The sequence below is a fragment of the Prionailurus viverrinus genome, chromosome C1 (assembly GCF_022837055.1).
Source record: "Prionailurus viverrinus isolate Anna chromosome C1, UM_Priviv_1.0, whole genome shotgun sequence".
Classification (NCBI taxonomy): domain Eukaryota; kingdom Metazoa; phylum Chordata; class Mammalia; order Carnivora; family Felidae; genus Prionailurus; species Prionailurus viverrinus.
Genome location: NC_062568.1, coordinates 125,632,457 through 125,641,628, shown reverse-complemented (window position 1 = coordinate 125,641,628; position 9,172 = coordinate 125,632,457).

The window sequence follows — 9,172 nt, the reverse complement described above, 5'->3', positions numbered from 1 at the left end:
AAGGGGCTCCTGGGTGGCTCATTTGGTTGAGCATCTGACTCCTGATTTTGTCACAGGTCATGATCTCACTGTTTGTGGGATTGAGCCTTGAATCTGGCTCTGTGCTCACTCTCTCCATCGCTCCCCTCTCTCTTAAAATAAATAAACATTTTTAAAATACGAACAGAGACTTAGGAAACTATGGAGCAAAAAATCTAACATTTGTGTCATTGTAGTTTTTGAAGGAGAAAAAAAAAGAAGAGACTAAAATACACTCAAACAATTGCTAGAAACTTCCAAATTTGGCAAGATATGTAAACCTACAGATTCAAACAGGTGACTGATTCTCACAACAGGATAAACCCAAAGAAACTCATGCCAAGTCACAATATAATTAAACTTCTGAAAACTAAAGAAAAAAATAGAAAAAATCTTGAAAGTAGCCAGAGAAAAATGAAACTTTACTGATAGAAGGAAAAATAATTAGAATAATAGTGGATTTCTTATCAGAGAACATGGAGATCAAAGGAAGTGGCACAACATTGTTAGGTACTGAAAAATGAATTGACAACCCAGAATTCTATATCCAGCAAAAGTATCGTTCACAAATGAAGAAGACATTCTCAGATAAGGGAAAACAAAGAATTTGTCACCAGAAGATGTACCTTAAAAGAATACCTCAAGGAAGTTCTCTAAACAGAAAGGAAATTATAAACTAATGTAAGTCAGACAATCTAGAAGAAAAAAAACACAGTAAACCAAAAATAAGGATAAAAACCCTGGGCTTTTCTTCTTTCTTTGAATTTTAAAATGTATATTTGATGCTTTTAGCAAAAATTTTATCTGATGTGTTTTAAATATGAACAGGGAAAATATTTAAAATGATTATATTATAAATGGAGGAGGGTAAAGGAACATTAAAAGAAGTAATACTTCAATACTGTACTAGTAAAATTTAATGCCTACAGCAACAATTAAAAAAACTATGTAAAGATATGGATTTTTAAAAATTATGATAAAAATGAAATTTTAAAAAGTTCATGTGACCCACAAGAAGGCAGAAAATTATGAGGCAATTTCTGGAGTCTCTGAATTGAAACAACTAGAACAATGAGAAACAGAAAAAACAGAAAATGGAAATATAATGGCTAACTTAAACCCTAATGTATCAATACTTAGCATAAGTAGTCTGAATACATCAATTAAAAGAGTTTGCAGAATGGATTTAAAAACATGAACCAACTCTGTTTTGTCTACAAGCAACTCATTTCAAATACAAACATACAGGTAGAGGAAGATAGTGGCAGAGTAGGAAGACTCTAGGCTCACCTTGTCTGAGAAACACACCTAGATACCTATCAAATCATCCTATATAATTTCCCAGAAATATACCTGAAGACTGACAGAACATACTCCAGAACTAAAGGGAGAGAAGAGGCCATGTTTAGAAGATGGGAAGGGTGGAAACTCTGTTTAGGGGAGAAATGGATCATAGGTGTGGAGAGGAGGGAGCTATGGTCTGAAAGAAAGGTGAGAGAGAGGAGCACAGATGGAAATGAACAAAAATGTTTTCAGAAAGCCATTGGCCTGTAAAATGAGAGGGGCTGAATTTCATGAGTTCTTGAAACCAGTAGAGCTTAAAGCCTTGAGTTTTAAAGATCAGCAGGCTTGGCTGAGATAGAACCCAGAAGGCACTGTGCTGAACCTAGAGAGAAGGCAGGCAAACAACCTGGGGGCGGAAAGTGTATAAACAGCAACCTGATGAACACCTGGGTCACACAGTGGGGAGATTATTTGCTCTTCTTAGAGCACATCTCTGAGAGCTGGCATTCAAGGAGACACCTCTCTGGGGACAAAGTAGATGGCTAGTGCCATTTCCCTCCTCTGCACTCAGCTGTAACACAGAGCTACATGCTGGAAGAAGTGCAGTCAACAATGGCTGCCTAACATACATACACAAAGCCCAACCCCCTGAACTCCAGTGGAAACGTCCTCTTCAGTCACACTTGCCTCAGTCCCAAGACAGTGGGCTCCTTCCCAGAAGGCCAGCACAAACCCCTGCCCACACTGTGTCTCCCAACCAGAGAGTTCTGCAGGGCCCCATTTCTGGTGGAGTTGGTGTCACTTATCATTTCACAAGTAGACCAAGACACCTACTTAAAATCTGCCACATTCAGGCCAGGGACCAAACACTATCCACAGCAGGCAAAGAGAGCCTCTGCACAATGACGGGCCTGAGGATAGAGCAGCCAGAACACAACAGCAGAGCACATGCATCACACACCAGAGACACTCCATGAAGTTTTGGGCACTATAAAACCTCTTCTTCATAAGGCCGTTACTTTCAGGAGCAGGAGACATACTGGCTTTTCTAACACATAGAAGAAGGCATAGAGTTAGACAAAACCAAGACAGAGGGATTTATCACAAATGAAAGAACAAGATAAGGCCATGGCCAGAGATCTAAGTAAAACAGATATAAGTAATGTGCCTGATGGAGAATTTAAAGCAACAATCATAAGGATACTCACTGGTCTTGAGAAAAAAGTAGAAGATATCATGGAGACCTTTACCACAGAGATAAAAGGGTTAAAAAATAATCAGAGAGGAAGAGTGCAATAAACAAAATTGGTAAAATGCCTGATGCAATGAACAGCAGGCTAGAAGAAACAGAGGAATAATTCATGACCTGGAAGACAAAGTAATGGAAAACAATGAAGCTGAACAAAAGAGAGAAAGAATTATGCAACATGAGAATATACTTAGGGAAATCAATGACTCCATCAAACATAATAACATGTGTATTATATAAATTCCAAAAGAAGACAGAGAGAAGGGGGAAGAGAATTTATGTGAAGAAATTTAGCTGAAAACTTCCCTGATCTGGGGAAGGAAACAGACATCCAGATCCAGGAAGCACAGAGAACTCCCATCAAAATCAACAAAAGCAGGTCAACGTGAAGACATGTTGTAATTAAATTTATAAAATATGTGAAAACCCATAAGGCTAGCTGGATATTTCTCAACAGAAAGTTGGCAAGCCAGAAGGGAGTGGCATGATATATTCAAAGTGCTGAAAGGGAAAAATCTGCAGCCAAGAATACTCTATCCAAGTAAACTATTATTCAGAGGAGAGAGAGAGAGAGAGAGAGAGAGAGAGAGAGAGAGAGAGAGAGTTTCCCAGATAAACAAAAACTAAAGGAGTTCATGACCACTAAACCCACCCTGCAAGAAATATTAAAGAGGAATCTTTGAGTGCAAAGGAGAGACCAAAGTGACAAAGACAAGAAAGAATAAGAGAAAATCTCCAAGAACAATAACAAAACAAGTAATAAAATGGCAATAGATACATATCTATAAATAATTACATTGAAAGTAAGTGGACTAAATGTTCCAATCAAAGACATAGGGAGTCAGAATGGATAAAAAAAAAAAAAAGACCCATCTATATGCTGCCTATAAGAGACTCATTTTAGACCTTATGGCACAAAAGATTGAAAGTGAGGGGATGGAGAAACATTTAACATGCAAATGGATGTTAGAAGAAAGCCAGAGTAGCAGTACTTATATCAAACAAATTAGACTTTAAAACAAAGACTATAAAGAGGGGCACCTGGGTGGCTCAGTCGCTTAAGCGTCTGACTTTAGCTCAGATCATGATCTCACAGTTCATGACTTCAAGCCCCATATAGGGCTGTGTGCTGACAGCTCAGAGCATGGAGCCTGCTTCAGATTCTGTGTCTCCCTCTGTCTCTGCCCCTGCCCCGCTTGTGCTCTGTCTCTCTAGCAAAAATAAACATTAAAAAATAAAAATAAAAATAAATAAATAAAACAAAGACTGTAAAGAAACAAAAAGGGGCACTATATTATAATAAAGGGGACAGGGCATCCATATCAGCAAGAAAGAAGTCAAATTTTCACTATTTGCAGATTATATGATGCTCTATATAGAAAACTGTAAAGAATCCACCAAAAAACATGCTAGAAATGATAAAATAATTCAGTAAAGTTATAGGATATAAAATCAATGTACAGAAATCTGTTGCATTTATATACACCAATTATGAAGTAGCAGAGAGAAAGTAAGGTATCAATCTCATTTAAAATTGCACAAAAACAAGATACTTAGGAATAAACGTAACCAAAGAGATGAGAGATCTGTACTCTGAAAACTATAAAGCACTGATTAAAGAAATTGAAGATGACACTAAGAAATGGAAAGACATTCCATGCTCGTTGATTGGAAGAATAAATATTGTTAAAATGTCTATATTATCAAAACCAATCTACACATTTAATGTAATCCTTGTCAAAATACTAGCAGCATTTTTCACAGAGCTAGAACAAACAATCCTAAAATTTGTATGGAACCACAAAAGACCCTGAATACCTAAAGCAACCTTGAAAAAGAAAAAGAAAAGTTAAAGTCATCAGAATCCCAGATTTCTAATTATATTACAAAGCTGTAGTAATCAAAGCAGCATGGTACTGGCACAAAAACAGACACATAGATCAATGGAACAGAATAGAAAATTCAGAAATAAACCCATAACTTTATGGCCAACTAATCTTTGACAAAGCTGGAAAGAATATCCAATGGGAAAAAGACAGTCTCTTCAACAAATGATGTCAGTAAAAGTGGACAGCAACATGCAAAAGAATGAAACTGGACCACTTTCTTACATCATACACAAAAATAAATTCAAATGGATGATAGACCTAAATGTGAGACCTGAAACCATAAAAATTCTACAAGAGAGCACCAGCAGTAACTTCTTTGACATTAGCCATAGCATAGTTTCTCTAGATGTGTTTCCTGAGGCAAGGGAAACAAAAGTAAAAATAAACTGTTGGAAGGACATCAAAATAAAAAGCTTCTATACAACAGGGGAAACAAGAAAACTAAAAGGCAACCTGTGTAATTGGAGTAGATATTTGCAAGTGACACATCTGAGAAGGGGTTACTATCCAAAATATACAAAGAACATAAAAGTCAACACCCAAAAATGAAATAATTCAGTTAAAAAATTAGCAGAGGACATGACTAGACAGTTTTCCAAAGAAGATATACAGATGGCCATTAGACACATGAAAAGATGCTCAACCTCACTCATCATCAGTTAAATACAAATCAGAACTACAATGACATATTACTTCACACCTGTCAGAATGGGTAAAATCAATAACACAAGAACAAAACAGGTATTGGTGAGGATGTGGAGAAAGGGGAACTCTCTTTCACCTTTGGGAATGCAAACTGGTACAGCCACTTTGGAAAAAGTATGGAAGTTCCTCAAAAAGTTAAAAATAGAACTGCCTTACAATCTTGCAATGGCACCACTAGGAATTTTCCCAAAGGATACAAAAATATTATTTTTAATGGATACATGTCCCCGATGATGTTTATAGCAGTATTATCTACAGTAGCTAAATCATAAAAAAAAATCCCAAGTGTCCATTGTCTGATGAATGGATAAAGAAGTGTTATGTGTGTGTGTATATGTATACTCAACCAAATACAAAATTACCGACTGTCTTAAAAATAAGATAGATAAAAGATATGCCACATAAACCTTAATTAAAGGAAAGCAGGAATGCCTATATTTAATATCAGATAAAGTAAACCTCAGCAAAGAAAATGATCAGAGGCAGAGAAGGACATCATTAATAATACTGTCAGTCCACCAGGAAGAAATAGCAATTCTAACTGTGTATGTACTAAACAACAGGTCCACAAAATATATGAAGAAAAAACTGATATAATTGAAGGATAAATAGACAAATGTGTGACTATAGTTGGAGACTTTATGCCCCCAAGAGTTGATAAAACAAACAGAAAATCAGGAAGGATAGAGAAAAATTCAGCATCACCAACAAACAACATGTTCTAATCAATATTTGTGGAACACCCAACTGATAAAATAATTCACATTTTCAAAATGTCCATGAAAGTTGGGCCATATCTAGATCCATAAAATAAACCTCAACATATTTAAAACAATTGAAGTCACACGGAGTGTGTTCTCTGAACATAGTGGTATCAAATTAGAAATTAATAACAGAAAGGTAACAGGAAAATATGTAACCATTTGGAAACAAAGCACATCTCAATAATCTATGGGTCTAAAAATGAAAACCTCAAGGGAAGTGTAAAAAAATACATGGAACTAAATGAAAATGAAAATGAAGTGGCATCAAAATTCATGGGAAAAGCTAATTCAGTGCTGACAGGTAAAATTCTCAATTCAGTAATCTAAGTCCCATCTCAAGTACCTAGAAAAAAGAAGAAATGGAAACTAAATAAATGGAAAGTCAGCAAAAGGAAGGGAATAATAAATATAAAAGCAGAAATCAATGTCAATAGAGAAAATTAATGAACTAAAGGGCTACTTCTGTGAAAAGATCAATAAAATTGACAAACTATAGCAAGACTGACAAAAAAGAGAAAAAGACAAATTACTATTATCAGGAATGAAATAGAGAATGGAACAGATCCTGCAGGCATCCAAGGGATAGGAAAATACAATAAACAATTCTGCGCTTACAAGTTGAGCAACTTTGACAGTTACAGACTAGTTTTTGAAAATAGTTTGCAACTCACCAAATATGAAATAGATAACTTGAATGGCTCTATAACTATTTTTAAAAATTTGTTTTTACATTTATGTATTTTTGAGAGACAGAGAGAGACAGCACACAAGCAGGTGGGGGGCAGAGAGAGAGGGAGACACAGAATGCAAAGCAGGCTCCAGGCTCTGAGCCGTCAGCACAGAGTCTGATGCGGGGCTCAAACCCATGAACTGTGAGATCATGACCTGAGCCGAAGTCGGACGCTTAACAAACTGAGCTACCCAGGTGCCCCATGAATGACTCTATAACTAGTAAGAAGATTGAATTTATAAGTCAGAAAGAAATCTTCAGGACAAAGTCATTTCACTGAAAATTATACAAATGTATAAAGAAGAACTTACGTTGATTCTACACAATCTTTTCCAGAAAATAAAAAAGGAGGGAATACTTTCTAATTCATTTTTTAAAGTAATATTAACCTGATATCAAAACCAGACAAAAGGAGTACAATAAAAAAAAACAACAGATCTATGTCCCTTATATAATAGAATTCAGCAATACATAAAAATAATTATACATTATGACAAAATGTGATTTATTCCAAAATTGTGGGGCTGGTTCAATATTTGAAAATTAATCACTGTACTATACTATATTAAACAGGCAAAAGGAGAAAAATCACATGAACATGTATGAATCAATGCAGAAAAGCCATTTGACAAAATTCAGCACCTATTCATGATTTAAGAAACTCAGAAAATATGAATAGAGTGGAACTTCAATTTGATAAAAAGCAACTATAAAAATTCACAGCTAACATACTTAATGGTGAAAGTTGGAATGTTTCCCTCCTTAAAATCAGATACAAGTCAAGGATGCCTACTCTCACTATTATCCAGCATGGTACTAAACATTCTAGCCAGTGCAAACTGGAAAGAAAAGAAAAGCCATACAGATTAGAAAGCAAGAAGCCGTACAGATCAGAAAGAAAGAAATGTAAGTGCCCGTATTTGCAAATGACATGATTTTCTACATAGAAAATGCCAAGGAATATGCCAGAAAACTTCTAGAACTAATAATGAGTTCAGCAAGGCCATATAAAACAAGGTAAACACAAAAATCAGTTTTATTTCTATATACTAACAATGAGAAAGTGGGCAACAAAATTAAAAATACAATACCATATTTTACAATGTAAATCTAACAAAACATGTCCAGAACATGCATGCTGGAAACTACACAGTGCTAATAAAATAAACAGAAAAAAAATCTTAAAAAATGGAGAGTCATAATAAAATAAATAGAAAAAAATCTTAAAAAATGGCCAGTCATACTGTATTCAGGAGTTGCAAGACTCAAAATGGTAAACATATCAATCTCTTCAAATTAATAAACAGGCTTAATGTAATTCCTATCAAAATTCCAGCAATATGTTTCACAGGTATAGATTATATTATTCTAAAATTTATATACAAAGGCAAAGAATAGCTGAAAACTATCTTGATAAGAATAAAGTGGGAAACTTATCTATTTAACTTTAAGACTTTTTTATATACTATATTAATCAAGAATCTATGGTATTGGTGGAAGTGTAGACACATTTAATGTCCAACAGAATAGAGAATCCAGACATACCTTATATGAACATGCTTAACTGATTTTTGATGAAGGTGAAAAGGCAATTGGATAGAAAAGAGTCATCAACAAATGGTGCTGGAAAATTTGAACATCCATAGGCAAAAACAAACAAAGATAAAAAAAAGAAAAAAAAAAGAGAACTATCTCAATATAGATCAATGAATGAATGTAAAAATGCAAAACTACAGAACTTGTAGAAAAACATCAGGAGCAAATCTTAAGGCTCTACAACTGGACACAGAGTCTTTAGATGTAACATCAAAAACACAATCCATGAAAACAGAATTTGGTAAATTGGTTTCATTTAAACTAAAAAATTTTGCTCTGGAAAGACTTTGTTAAGGAAATGAAATGATGAGCTACAGAGTGGGAGAAAATATTTATAAACCCTATATCCATTACAGAATTATGATGTAGAATAAATAAATAACACTAAGAACTCAAGAGTTAAAACTAACTCCAATTAGAAAATGGGCAAAAGACATGGAGAGAAATTTCATTAAAAAGGATACACAGAGGGCAAATAAGCAGAGGAAGAGTTCAATACCATTAGCTATTAGAGAAATACACATTAAAACCACAATTAGAGATCACTATATGCATATGAAAATGGCAAAAATAAAAAATGGTGACAACCCCAAATGCTGCTTATGATACAGAAAAATCAGACTGCTCATATATTACTGATGAAAATATAAAATAGTACAGCCATTCTTTAAAAGCTTAATAGTTTCTTATAACATTAAACACTGCAACTACCGTATAATCCAGCAATTACACACTCCTGGGCATTTAACATAGAGAAATGAAGACATGTTCATACAAAATCTGTACACAAATGTTTATATCATTAAAAATTTTTTAAAACATTTATTTATTTTTGAGAGACAGAGAGAGAGACAGAGTGTAAGCAGGGGAGGGGCAGAGAGAGAGGGAGACACAGTATTCGAAGCAGGCTGCAGGCTCCGAGCTGTCAGCACAGAGC